The following is a 15,132-nucleotide window of genomic DNA, read 5'->3' on the forward strand; positions in this document are numbered from 1 at the left end:
CTCCCTCCATTTGTTTGTATGCCCTTGTATACAAGAGTTGATTCCTCTTGTAGCATTTAGAGTCACCTCTCTCAAAAGCAAGTGTGACTGTGAACCACTCTTCAAACCACATTAATGTCCAGGGATCATAAAGTGACACGTGAGGCTTTCATAATCTGATTTCTGCCTGACTCTGCGTCTCTCGCCCTTTCTGTCGTTTGCTATGGAATTCTGAATTGCTGGTGATGCCCTCCTGACCTGTCTCTGTCCTTTCGACAGATATTTACCCTGTTGTGTGTGTGCTTCTCTCTTGTCTTCTGTCTTGTTACAGCCTTGCATGCCTTCCCTCTCCTTCCCGTGAACTGTGTAAGTCTCCGCTCAGGCATTATCTCTAGAAAAGCGTTCCCTGACATCTTTTATCTACATTTTTCTTTAAGCTCCAGTGTCTAGTACAGAGCAGAAAGCTGATAAATAATTACTGAATAAAATGAATAAGGACTATTTATACAAAAGTGATTTTTAAGAGCTTGTCCTGTGCAGTTAAGGAACCAAGAAGAGAGACATGTGAAGAAATGATTTACAATTCAGGTGATGAAGATACACTCGAAAAATCTATAAAGTACTAAGGTAGCTACAAGGAAAGGGATAGCTGTTTATCTGGGGAAAGAGAGCTGTAATCAAGGACAACTTCCCAAAGCAGGTTGAGTCTTAAAAGATGAAAAGTAATTTGTCAGAAGAATACAGGGTAGCATTTCAGATTAAGGAGTGGATAAAAGCATAAAAAGTAAGAGGAATTTTGTAAGCCATGAATAATGCTGCAGTTGAAGCTTGGCATGTTGTTAAAAAGGTACTGTTATGAAGTGGAGAAGAGAATGCATTGTGACTTTATATGTCTGTCCTGTATTTTGAAATTTTGTTTGGTTTCTGATTGTTTTGTTCATTGATGTTTGGATGATTTTGTGAATGAATCTTTGAGCTGTTTGTGTGCCTGTATCCTGGTGACATCTAGTGTTTTCCAAATTGCTTGTTGACATGTTAGATCATTGGAGTATTTCTTAAAGAAGTAAATATTCAGCTGAAGATTAAGATTGATTTAAGATGTCACTTGATACAGTGTTTTAAATCTATGTTTTAAATCAAAATTATGTCTTTTATCTAAATATGCTAAGTAATTTTAACTAAACATACAGATTTGTCGGCAGAGCTAGACTTAGAAATGACATCATAGGAAGAAGAAGAAAGACCTGTTGGAGATGAAAATAACCATTCCCAGCTAGGTAAAAATGTAAATTTAAATTTCTGGTTTAATACTGTTTCCTATGCTTCAACAGCATAATACAGTGTGTAACAGAGGTCATAACAAATAAAATTACCTTTCAAAATTAGCCGTTTAGAGTCAATAGAAAATAATTTAATAGTTTTGATGGCACCTTAACTATAAGACTTCAAATATTGCTAGAATCTATTATATTTATAGTTTGTTTTTGGAATTGAGTGAAAAAAAATTTCCTGACTACTGTTTACTTCTTCCATTTTTATAACTTCATTACATGATTATGAAGGTGATATCAAATACTGAATTGCAAGAGTAAACAGTTGAAATTATGAACAATATGACAATGATGATCCCTGACCTAGATACATGTAGAGAGAAGTCATTCGCCATGGTTCAAGGTTTTCCATTGAATTAGCCAGTCACAGTGATGCCAAGATGAAAGATTCATTCTGTCTGTGATCTCGGCGTAATTGATTAGGAATGTACATTCAGGGAGAGAGTGGGGTCATAGAGTCAACCCAGTTACCTATTGAGAGAATCGAAGCTTCCAGATTGAATCTTTGTTGTTAGGGCACAAGTAATAACTTTCTAGTTTATCTCATTTGGGGGTGAGAAATCAGTAAATATTACTAAAAACGCTTTATCCACTTTCATTGGTAGATATTAGAATATAATATAACGGAATGTAGGGGCGTCCTTGGTAGCTCAGCTGGTAAAGAATCCACCTGCAATGCAGGAGAACCCCGTTCATTTCCTGAGTCAGGAAATTCCCCTGGAGAAGGGTTCGGCTACCCACTCCAGTATTGTTGGGCTTCCCCGGTGGCTCAGATGGTAAAGAATCCACCTGTAATGTGGGAGACCTAGGTTTAATCCCTGGGTTGGGAAGATCCCCTGGAGGAGGGCATGGCAACCTACTCCAGGATTCTTGCCTGGAGAATCCCCGTGGACAGAGGAGCCTGGCGGGCTACGGTCCTTAGGGATGGAAAGAGTCAGACATGACTGAGCACACACATAACTGAATGTAAGCAGGTAATATGTGTTGATGAATAACAATATCATAATATATAATTTACATTAAAATTTAGGGATTTGTTCCTCTTTCTGATTGTTGTTAATTTGATTTTGGCTCCTAGTAAAAGCAGAGACATTACTTTGCCAACCAAGGTCTGTCTAGTCAAGGCTATGGTTTTTCCTGTGGTCATGTATGGATGTGAGAGTTGGACTGTGAAGAAGGCTGATCGCCGAAGAATTGATGCTTTTGAACTGTGGTGTTGGAGAAGACTCTTGAGAGTCCCTTGGACTGCAAGGAGATCCAACCAGTCCATTCTAAAGGAGATCAATCCTGGGTGTTCATTGGAAGGACTGATGCTGAAGCTGAAGCTCCAATACTTTGGCCACCGCATGCGATGAGTTGACTCACTGGAAAAGAGTCTGATGCTAGGAGAGATTGGGGGTGGGAGGAGACGGGGACGGCAGAGAATGAGATGGCTGGATGGCATCACCGACTCGATGGACATGAGTTTGGGTGAACTCCGGGAGTTGGTGATGGACAGGGAGGCCTGGTGTGCTGTCATTCATGGGGTCGAAAAGAGTCGGACGCGACTGAGTGAGTGAACTGAACTGAACTGAATATAAAGTTTGTCTGTTTTGCACGTATTAGTCCTTAAAAAAATCTTACAAACTCCCTATTTAAGATATAGTGAGGTGAACTATTTTTAAGTGAGGACGCCTTTATAACATTAAAAATCATCTAATTAATTTTTAGTAGATTTAACATATATGAATTACTTAATTCAAACAGTGACAAAATTGGGTTTGTGAGTTCATGTTTTTCCCCTATTTTAGGTTATGGCAGAAAGTGAAGAGGAGCTCAAAAGCCTCTTGATGAAAGTGAAAGAGGAGAGTGAAAAGGTTGGCTTGAAGCTCAACATTCAGAAAACAAAGATCACGGCATCTGGTCCCATCACTTCATGGGAAATAGATGGAAAAACAGTGGAGACAGTGTCAGACTTTATTTTTGGGGGCTCCAAAATCACTGCAGATGGTGATTGCAGCCATGAAATTAAAAGACGCTTACTCCTTGGAAGGAAAGTTATGACCAACCTAGATAGTATATTAAAAAGCAGAGACATTACTTTGCCAACCAAGGTCCATCTAGTCAAGGCTATGGTTTTTCCCGTGGTCGTGTATGGATGTGAGAGTTGGACTATGAAGAAGGCTGATCGCCAAAGAATTGATGCTTTTGAACTGTGGTGCTGGAGAAGACTCTTGAGAGTCCCTTGGACTGCAAGGAGATCCACCCAGTCCATTCTAGAGGAGATCAATCCTGGGTGTTCATTGGAAGGACTGATGCTAAAGCTGAAACTCCAATACTTTGGCCACCTCATGCGATGAGTTGACTCACTGGAAAAGACTCTGATGCTGGCAAAGGTTGGGGGCGGGAGGAGAAGGGGACGACAGAGAATGAGATGGCTGGATGGCATCACCGACTCGATGGACATGAGTTTGGGTGAACTCCGGGAGTTGTTGATGGACAGGGAGGCCTGGTCTGCTGTGATTCATGGGGTCGCAGAGAGTCGGACACGACTGAGCGACTGAACTGAACTGAACTAGGCTAAGGCAAGTTATTTTTCACTTCTTACTTGTGATCCGGTCATTGGTGAGTAGCTAAGCATAGATTAAGAAGTTTAAGAGTTAAATTTTAATAAATTTTAGATTTCCAACATGGACACTTCAGGATATTTTTAATGACAAATACATGTACTCCCTTCCCTTTATGTATTTAATAACAAATTTAATAACAATACATAAAATAAACAATAGAATAAAGAATACAGAACAAATTAAAAAAATAAAAATTTTAATAACAAATACATGTACTCCCTTCTCAATACATGTATAAGGCTTCCCTGTGACTCAGCTGGTAAAGAATTTGCCTGCAGTGCAGGAGACCTGGGCTCGATTCCTGGGTTGGGAAGATCCCCTAGAGAAAGAAAAGACTATCCACTCCAGTATTCTGGCCTGGGGAACTCCATGGTCCATATAGCCCATAGGGTTGCAAAGAGTTGGACACAACTGAGTGGCTTTCACTTTAACTTTCACATATACTCCCACATATTCTTTAACCATCACTTGCAGATGTTTCTTTTGAGACAGACTTTTCCATTATGTTGTTGACTAAAATGTAGTATGTTTTGACACATGTGATTTTGTCACGTAGGTAGTATAAACTCCGAGCCCTCAAAAATTAAGTCTTCTCTCCAAAGGAGAAAACTGAGTATTGAGATGCTGTGAGATTTTTCTTCCTTCCAGTAATACATTTTTAAATTTCTTTGTTTGCTTGTTTGCTCTTTTGTGTAAGAGGTGCCTTGACTGAGTTTTAACAACAGACAAAAATCTGTAGGTATTCTCCTTTAAAAGAAAAAGGAGATCAGCCCTATCCCCAGCTAAGGCATTAAATTACTTGGGCAAAGTCACGCTTTTAACTTATCTGATTCATTTGATGAATTCATTTGGTAATTTATCAGATTCAAGGTTACAGAATTTTATCATCTCTTTTGGTGCGATAAAATGCTAGGGAATGCCACTTTAGGGGCTTTGAAGAAATCATTTAGTTTATCTTTGTGTATGATGTTAATAAGGGTTCTAATTTCATTCTTTTACGTGTAGCTGTCCAGTTTTCCCAGCACCATTTATTGAAGAGGCTGTCTTTGCCCCATTGTATATTCTTGCCTCCTTGGTCAAAAATAAGGTACCTATAGGTGCATGGGTTTGTTTCTCAGCTTTCAGTCTTGTTCCATTGGTCTATATTTCTGTTTTTGTGCCAGGACCATACTGTCTTTGTGACTGTAGCTTTGTAGGATAATCTGAAGTCAGGAAGGTTGATTTCTCCAGCTCGATTGGATTAAAATGGATTAAAGACCTAAATGTAAGACTAGAAACTATAGAACTCTTAGAGGAAAACATAGGCAGAACACTCGCTGACAGAAATCAAAGCAAGATCATCTGTGACCCACCTCTTAGAGTATTGGAAATAAAAACAAAAGTAAACAAGTGTGACCTGATTAAACTTAAAAAAGCTTTTGCACAGCAAAGGAAACTATAAGCAAGGTGAAAAGAAACCCTAAGAATGGGAGAAAATAATAGCAAATGAAACAACTGACAAAGGATTAATTTCCAAAATATACAAGCAACTCATACAACTCAGTAGCAGAAAAACAATCCAATGAAAAAGTGGGAAAAAGACCTAAATAGACATTTCTCCAAAGACAACATACAGATGGCTAACAAACACATGAAAAGATGCTCAACATCGCTCATTATTCAGTTCATTATTAGAGAAACACAAATCAAAACTACAATGAGATATAACCTCCCACCAGTCAGAATGGCCATCATCCAAAAGTCTACAAGCAATAAATGCTGGAGAGGGTGTGGAGAAAAGGGAACACGCTTGCACTGTTGGTGGGAAAGTAAATTGATCCAGTCACTATGGAAGACTGTATGGAGAACTCCTTAAAAACTAGGAATAAAACTACCATATGACCTAGCAATCCCACTCCTAGGCATATACCCTGAGGAAACCACAATTGAAAAAGACACATGTATCCCATCATTCACTGCAGCACTGCTGTAATAGTTAGAACATGGAAGCAACTTAGATGTCCATCAATAGAAGAATGGATAAAGAAGTTGTGGTTCCTATACACAATGGAATATTACTCAGCCACGAAAAGGTACGCACTTGAGTCAGTTCTAATGAGGTGGATGAACCTAGAACCTATTATATAGAGTGAAGTAAGTCAGAAAGAGAAAGATAAATATTGTGTTCTAACACATATATATGGAATCTAGGAAAACAGTACTGAAGACTTTATTTACAGGGCAGCAGTGGAGAATCCTATATGCAGGTCAGGAAGCAACAGTTAGAACTGGACACGGGACAACAGACTGGTTCCAAATAGGAAAAGGAGTATGTCAAGGCTGTATATTGTCACCATGCTTATTTAACTTCTATGCAGAGTACATCATGAGGAATGCTGAGCTGGAAGAAGCACAAGCTAGAATCAAGATTGCCGGGAGAAATAACAATAACCTCAGATATGCAGATGATACCACCCTTATGGCAGAAAGTGAAGAGGAACTAAAGAGCCTCTTGATGAAAGTGAAAGAGGAAAGCGAAAAAAATTGGTTTAAAGCTCAACCTTCAGAAAACTAAGATCATGGCATCTGGTCCCATCACTTCATGGGAAATAGATGGAGAAACAGTGGAAACACTGTCAGACTTTATTTTGGGGGGCTCCAAGATCACCGCAGATGGTGATTGCAGCCATGAAATTAAAAGATCCTTACCTCTTGGAAGGAAAGTTATGACCAACCTCGATAGCATATTTACCAACAAAGGTCCGTCTAATCAAGGCTATGTTTTTTCCAGTGGTCATGTATGGATGTGAGAGTTGGCCTGTGAAGAAAGCTGAGCGCCGAAGAGTTGATGCTTTTGAACTGTGGTGTTGGAGAAGACTCTTGAGAGTCCCTTGGACTGCGAGGAGATCCAACAAGTCCATCCTAAAGGACATCAGTCGTGGGTGTTCATTGGAAGGAATGATATTGAAGCTGAAACTCCAATACTTTGGCCACCTGATGCGAAGAGCTGACTCATTGGAAAAGGGCTTGATGCTGGGAAAGATTGAGGGCAGGAGGAGAAGGGGACGACAGAGGATGAGATGGTTGGATGGCATCAGTGACTCAATGGACATGAGTTTGGATAAACTCCAGGAGTTGGTCACGGACACAGAGGCCTGGCGTGCTGAGGTTAATGGCGTCGCAAAGAGTCAGACGCGACTGAGAAACTGAACTGAACTGAGCTGAGCTAATGGTTGTGATTATCACATGTTACATTTTGCTAGGGATATAGTTATTTGTATTCTTTTGTCCTTTAGCCATCATACTAAAGTTAATTTCTTAACATACCACCATATTACAGTATTAGAGTATTCTGCATTTGACTGCCTACTTGCTTTTACCAGTGTGTGGTATATTTAAATATATTTTATGTCACTACTTAACATCTTTTCATTTCAGTTTGAGGACTTCCTTCAGCATTTCTTATGAGACAGGTCTAGTGGTGAGGAACTCCCTCAGCTCTGGTTTCTCTGGGAAATTTTTTATTTCTCCTTCATTTCTGAAACATAAATTTTCTGGATAGAGTATTCTTGGTTGGCAGGTGTTTCCCTCATATCGTTTTGAATATGTCCATGGATGGAAGCCAAATTGTTATCATTGGTGGGGGAACAGATGAGGTACTTGTCTTTCAGCCGTAATGCTGAAATCACCCCATCATGTGGGTGGTTTAAAAGTAAGCTGCCTCGCTGCCCCCCCCGCCCCCCGCCACTAAATATTTCCTTGATTTTTTCTTTCATGGTATATGAGCCTCATGTCATTTAAAAAGTCATCCAAATTAAGCGTTACTCTTTTCTTTGAGTTGTTTTTTTTTTTTTTTCCTTTTGGCTGTGCTGGTTCTTTGCTGCTGCCATGCTTGGGCTTCTCATCGTGGTGGCTTCTCTTGATGCTGAGCACAGGCTCTAGTGAGCTGGCTTCAGTAGTTGTGCAGCACGGGTTTAGTTGCCCCATGGCATGTGGGATCTTCCTGGACCAGGGATCAAACCACTGCCCCTCATTGGCAGGCAGACTCCTAAGGACTGGACCACCAGGGAAATCCCTAAATTAAGCATTATTGTATTTGAAAGCAAAACAGGAAATATAGTGTAAATCTAATTATGACTCCCATGGGTAAGAGTCATTGTGTTTAGGCAGTTAACTCCAGGTTTCCAGTGTAGCCCTTGAGGTTCTTCCCAATGTCTTTCCAAAGATGCATCTCTCTGCTTTCTTTCATGTGTTTCGTATTTTTCCTTCCAGGTTCCTAGGAAATAACCTAGATGCCACGTACCTGATCTTTGTGCTCATATTCTAATCTCCAAGTAGAATGATTTTTTCCCTTTTTTCTTCTTTGTAACCTTCTCTCTTCACTTCTTCTGTAAAGCCTTCCTTATTTCACTGAGAGCTTTCATATATCAACTCTTACATATCACATCATATCATAATTGTATATCTATCTGTCTTTGAGGCAAGAATTTGTGTTTTCTTGCATATGGTTGGTACTTCATAACCATTTTGTGAATTAATCAATGATTTAAGATGGGCAAGAGTTGGAATTTTACAAAAATGGTTTTTTTATTCTTTATCAGTTTAATTATTAGAAAACATTGGCTTTTTTGTGGATTTTTTAAAAGTAGCGATCCTGGCGTGCAGAGGAAGGAAATAAAGAAAAAGGACAATGGCAAATGGACACCAGAAAAATGTGTGATTGCACCAATATTTGAAAAGACCGATTCACTGACTGGTGGTCTGCTGCATTTTCTTGATGACAGCATTTTAAGTGAAGTGGATCGGGATGATGACAGGTAATATCTACAACTTCTTTATTTTCTAGAGGAAGAAATAAGTACTGAATACTTCTTCTGGAAATAAAGCAGCATAATATAGTGTACAGGCCAAGCCAAGAGATTCCTCAACTATAGTGGACAAACACTGCTGGAAGATTGAAGTGAGGACCAGTGCCTTTGGCCAGAAATCGTTTCAGTAAATAGTCTCCTTGAAAGCTGAACTGTAGTGAATACATGTAAACAGCCCTGTAAGGAATATTTGCTGGGACAGACAATAGAGAACTAGATGGTAACTGAAGAGAAATGTGGAGTTCAAAGGAGTTTCTTGTTGTATGTTAAGATGGGAGTTTTTAGAGTATGTATGCTGTTAGAAATGAGCCAGCAGAGGATGTGCTTATTGAGTTTAATCTTGTTTGCATTTCCACTATTAGAAAGCTTATTGATTGTTTGACATTATCTTTAAACTATGACAGTAAACTAATTGTACATAATACTTCTGTTCATATATCGTTTTATGGTAAGGGCTTGTTTGTTGGTGCTGAAGTGTAATATTCCTATGTAACTGCATGTGTCGATGATTAGTTCAGTTAATTCTATCCTACGTAGATTTAAAAAAACTATATAATCGTGAACTTACAAGCACTTAGGCTATACTGAATAGGATCTGTTCATTCCTTGGTGATTCTAGTTGATAGTCACATCGTGAGTAGCTATGATTTTGTAAGGTACTCTGAAACATTACATCATATCAGCTTCATAGCTGTTTATAGATTCCAAGGAAAAGGGAACATTTCTATTTACATTCAATAGAAAAAAAAACTACTAACAATCTTTCACAAATTATTAATTTTGGTTTATAAAGTTCTAAAGTAGACAAACTATGCTTCCCATAGTAAGAGTGTTATTAACACGTATCGTGTGCTTAATAAGTGTATATCAGATTCATGAATAAACAGCAGAATGGTTGAATGAATGTCTGCTGATAAATTTCTTTACAAAAGCAAGTCTTTAGTGAAAGTAGATTTCCAATGTTGCCTACCTCTGAAGTCTTTTCATATTTTGAGAGACGTGTTAAGATTCACAAATTATTATTTATAGTTATAACTGGACATGGAATAATAATATAGATTCATTTGCCATCATATTACTTAAGAAGACTTACTTAAATATTACTTCCTCAGCATATTTTGGAACTGCAGTGTTGAAGCCAGATTTCCTGAGTTTGAACTCTGGGTCTGTTGGTGACCTGCTGTGTGGGCTTGGGCAACTTACTCAGCCTTTCAGTGCTCCATTTCTTCCTATGTAGAGGACCTAATGTATTACCCATCTCCCAGAATGTTTGTGAGGATTAAAATGCCGTTAAGACATATAAAGTGCTTATAATAATGCATAGCAGTTGCAAAGGAAGTCCTCAGAAGGCTAATATCATGGTTATTAAAAATGGGTTTCTTTCTTCAAAGGACTTAAGGAATACTTCCCAGATAGGTTTTATTGCTGTAAAACATAGTTCCTATTGAAAATGACAACTGCAAGTAATGCTATGTTTTTCCTTTTCTTTGATCTAAATTCAATGCTTTATTATTATAAATATATTTTCTTTGTCCTTTAATGTTTTAATCCTTTTATAAAAAATTACTTACCAATGCAAACGCAAAGGTTTTATATAAAAAACAAAGTTTAGGTATTTGTATTTTTAAGTATTTAATATTAGCCTGAAAAGAATCATTTGCTTTTTCAGGCCTGCAAAGAAAACATCTAATGAAAATAACAGGGTAGAGTCAAAAATTTAACTATAAAAAATATTTCCCTAGCAAAAAATACTTTGTAAAGGGAATAGTCGTAAAATATAAAATCTTCCTTTGTTGTAGAGACATATGCTTTGACAACTTAATTTAGAAACACTATTGATAAGGTTATCCTTTTGATAAAAACATCTGTCCTCTTAAAAAGTGTGTTTTTGCTTTAATGAAGAGATATTTATCACCTTTGTACAATTAGTATGTTCTGTAAATATTTTAAGGACATTATGAAATAGTATTATTTACGTGTAGGTCAAAGAACAGATTAATTCTGTGGATGACCTTGATGACTTAACTCAGTCATCTGAAACAGCTTCCGAGGATGGCGAGTTGCTTTACTGTAAGAAGTCCATGTTGCTAATTGAACAACTTGACATGGGGTGTAAAGGTAGGACTGCAGTGTAAATATAAATACAGTGCCTGTTTGTGTATGGTGTACTAGTAATATATGTACAGCTTGTCTAGAGCCACGGATACGTGATACTGCTATGCATCTCAGAAGTAGGTTCTGTATTAAAAGAACATGAAAGTGCGTGTATACTCTGAGCCACCGACCTATGATCCTTCTCACTCACTGAACCTTCTGTTGACTCTTCTTTCCTGTGCCTTCACCCAAGGTCAGGTTAGCATCACTTTCCTCCTAGAATAACTGAAATAATCTCAGAACTTCTTTCCCTGCCGTTCTACCTCCCGGGACTTCAGTCCACACAGCAACTATAATTATTATCTATTTTTAAAAATTCAGATCTCATCATGTTACCCCTTTGCTTAAATCCCAGCTGTTGCTTCTCTTTGCTTCATGGTTAAAGGTCATAATTGTCTAGCTTCATCTTGTTTTATTTTTTACCCTTCTTTCCGCAGGAATTTTAGAATCAGCGTGTCAATTTCCTAAAATGTCTGCTGGTCTTACGTTTTCGTTTTCATTCAGTTCAAAATACTTTCTAATTCTTCTTTTCATTACCTCTTTGATCCAAGGGTTATTTAGATCCGTGTGGTTTCGTTTCCAAATATTGAGAGTTTTCCAGAGATCCTTCTGTGCTCTTGCTTCTTATGATTTGTTAGGTGCATCCAGAGGGACCCTGGGGCTAGGGCTGATTATTTCCTGCCTTGGAGGCAAGACCTTAATGACTACCTTGTTCGTTCTACTGTAAGGAGATGTTTTTCCAGCCCGGCTCATAAGAATAGATAGAATTCCTGGGACTAAGTGAGCACCAGGCACAGGTTCCTGTAGTCTTTTCAGATGGTCTCAGGTGGTTTCTCCCCGATGGGCGCTGTTCGCTCCTCTGCTGAATACCCGAGGGGCTCCTCCTCAGATCTCCAGGGTCTTTTTTCCTGTTCCACTCTCTCCTCTCCGCGGTTCTGATCTGTGATCTCTGCCCACTTTGGTTTCACCAGACTGTCAGCTTCATCACCTCCTGTCAGGGAGTCTGGCTGACTCAGCTTCTGTTCCTTCTCCCCGTGTTGGGGCCTGGAAATTCTCTCCAGGCAGTGAGCTGGAGCGTTCCTTAGGTTAACCTCCTGTGTTTCCAGGATCATTGTCCTTCAGTCCCTGAAGTCCTTTGTCATGAAAATCATTGTTTAATGTCTTTTGTCGGCGTTGTGTTTGCTCGCTGCACTCAGGAAGGTAAATCGGTAGCTGTTCCCTCTGTCTTGGTTAGAAACATATGGCAGCTGGAGACTGTCCACAGGGTTGTTCCTCCTGCTCCACTTACTACTTCCTGCTCCTCCTTCATTTCTCAGTGTGACATCTCTTCCCTAGGGAAATCTTTCCTGGACCCAGTCTGTGTCAAGTTCTGTTATGTGATCATAGAACTCTCTTTTCTTAGAGTATCCTTCTGAGTTCATAATTATTTTATTTATCTTTCTCTTCTACTAGACTTCAAGGTAAACAAGAGCCAGGGGCGTCTGTTTATCTGCAGAGCTTAGAATAATGTCTTCCACATTATAGACACTTAATGTTTGTTCGAGGCGTGGGTGCGTGAACGTGAAAGTCACAGTCCTTTATACTAAAATTACTCACATAAATTTTTTTTTGTTTTTCTCTTTGTTTTCTTCATCATGTGGACTATGTAAGCTTGTTGAAAATCCGGGATACAGTTCTTTCATATGAAAGATTAGTAGAACTTAAAAAAAGCCACTGTGGACTGCTTAGAGGAAAGATTAAAAAAAATGGAAAGTAAGGTTAGTGGGCTACAGAAAGAGCGGTCAGAAACAAAAGAAGTGAAATCATAGAGCATCAGAAAGTGGAGTGGGAACGAGAGCTCGGCAGCCTGAGGTACTGTACATCTCGCTTTTAAAGAAATAGTTGAACTGTTACTTACTTTAATACTGCAGTGACATAGATGTGTTATAATTACTAATTTGCCCTCTGGGATTTTACAGGGGAGAAAACGTCATTAGTATCGTGGAGTGTGATTTTCTTGGAAATAATATAGCAAGTTCTTCACAGTGAATGCTTCTAATAACTTAATGCATAATTTTCAAAATCATCATTTTCATGTCCATACCAAAGTCCACCATAATAGAAACCTTATTAATTATTTAGCAAATTGATTTTCAGTTGTTTTTCACTTTTCTGTATTATAGTGAGTACTACAAGAAACGTTTTTTCTATAAATTCATTTCAACCTTTCTAATTATTTTGAATGCATTTTCTTTAATAATATCGTATTATTTGGTCAAAGTATGAGAACTTAAAAAGGTCTTTGATCTGTATTTCTAAACTACTCTTAAAGAAGTTTATATTACTTTACATTCCCACACACAGATGTATATAGTAGTCATTTTTCTCAAGACAGGAAAAAAAAAATTTATGCAGTTTTATTCTTAACCCTCTGCATGAAAACTTTGAGAATTATTAAGTGTTTTTCATTATATTTTCCCCTAGTTTACTATTTTAAACATTATGTAGAGGGAATGAAAATTATTGCATCAGGGAATAATCTCGTGATTTTCTAAGAAGAGCTGTATAAATTTTGCAGATTCACCTTAAAGCAAGAAGAAGAGCAGAGAAGAGATGCTGATATGTTGTATGAAAAAACAACCCACTCCAGTAATCTCACCTGGAAAATCCCATGGACGGAGGAGCCTGGTGGGCTGCAGTCCATGGGGTCGCTAAGAGTTGGACACAACTGAGCGACTTCACTTTCACTTTTCACTTTCTTGCATTGGAGAAGGAAATGGCAACCCATTCCAGTGTTCTTGCCTGGAGAATCCCAAGGACGGGGGAGCCTGGTGGGCTGCCGTCTATGGGGTCGCACAGAGTCGGACACGACTGAAGTGACTTAGCAGCAGCAGCAGCAAGAAGAAAAGAAGACCAATATAGTAAAGAAGTTGAAATGAAACAGCAACTTGAACTCACTCTCAGAGCACTCGAAATGGAACTGAAGACTGTGAGGAATGATCTGAATCAGGTAGAGCAATCTTTGGTGAAATTTTCAAATTTCTGACAATATTATTTAAAGTATCCCTTTAATTTAATATGCTTTATTTAGGTTTTTTTTTTTTAATTTTTATTTAATAAATGGTACAAAGCACAATGCCAAAAACGTTAACAGTTAAAATTTCACCAAATGAAAAAATGCTATAGAATAAACAGTTGTAAAAAGCTACATTAAGTTATTTTATATGCTGAAAGTGCTTCAGAATTCACACAATACTAATTTTCTTTTTGTTCTGGTTAAATTATATATACCAGTTTATAACAAATGGTAAAATCTGTAACTCTGTTCAAAGTTTTAAAAGATTACTTAAGAATAGTTCTTTGTATTTCTCTGCCACCTTTATAGTTCTGGTTTCTCATTTCTTAATTAGTAAATTCAGCATGCAGGTTCTATCCCAGGCTAATTTATACACTTCTGGAAGGAACGGCCTCTTAAATCCACAGAGTGTTGAGGTGGGGAGCCCCCAACCACGTCAGATTCGTTTCACATATGATAATATACATGTTTCAATCCATTCTCCCAAATTATCCCACCCTCACCCTCTCCCACAGAGTCCAAAATTCTGCTCCACACATCCATGTCTCTGCTGTTGTGTCGTATACAGGGTTATCATTATCCTCTTGCTATATTCCATATATATGTGTTAATATACTGTATTGGTGTTTTTCTTTCTGACTTTCTTCACTCTGTATAATGGGCTCCAGTTTCATCCACCTCATCAGAACTAATTCAAATGTATTCTTTTTAATCGCTGAGTAGTACTCCATTGTGTAAATGTACCACAGCTTTCTTATCCATTCATCTGCAGATGGACATCTAAGTTGCTTCCATGTCCTGGATATAATAAACACTGCTGCAATGAACATTGGATTACGTGTGTCTCTTTCAATTCTGGTTTCCTCGGTGTGTATGCCCAGCAGTGGGATTGCTATGGGATGCCTAGCAGTGGGATGCCCAGCAGTGGGATCTCCACACTGTTCTCCATAGTGGTTGTACTAGTTTGCATTCCCACCAACAGTGTAAGAGGCTTCCCTTTTTTCCACACCCTCTCCAGCATTTATTGCTTGTAGCCTTTTAGATAGCAGCCATTCTGACTGGCATGAAATGGTACCTCATTGTGGTTTTAATTTGCATTTCTCTGATGATGAGTGATGTTGAGCATGTTTTCATGTGTTTGTTAGCCATCTGTATGT

The 15,132-nt window shown here is 38.4% G+C and overlaps 1 pseudogene; it reads left to right on the top strand.

Moving 5' to 3' along the window:
• LOC148775505 (ankyrin repeat domain-containing protein 26-like) overlaps positions 1-15,132 on the top strand; it is a 180,123-nt pseudogene that overhangs the window by 133,994 nt on the left and 30,997 nt on the right.

The sequence above is a fragment of the Moschus berezovskii genome, chromosome 15 (genome assembly GCF_049115385.1).
Source record: "Moschus berezovskii isolate FMDL1 chromosome 15, NW_MosBer_1.0, whole genome shotgun sequence".
Taxonomy (NCBI): Eukaryota; Metazoa; Chordata; class Mammalia; order Artiodactyla; family Moschidae; genus Moschus; species Moschus berezovskii.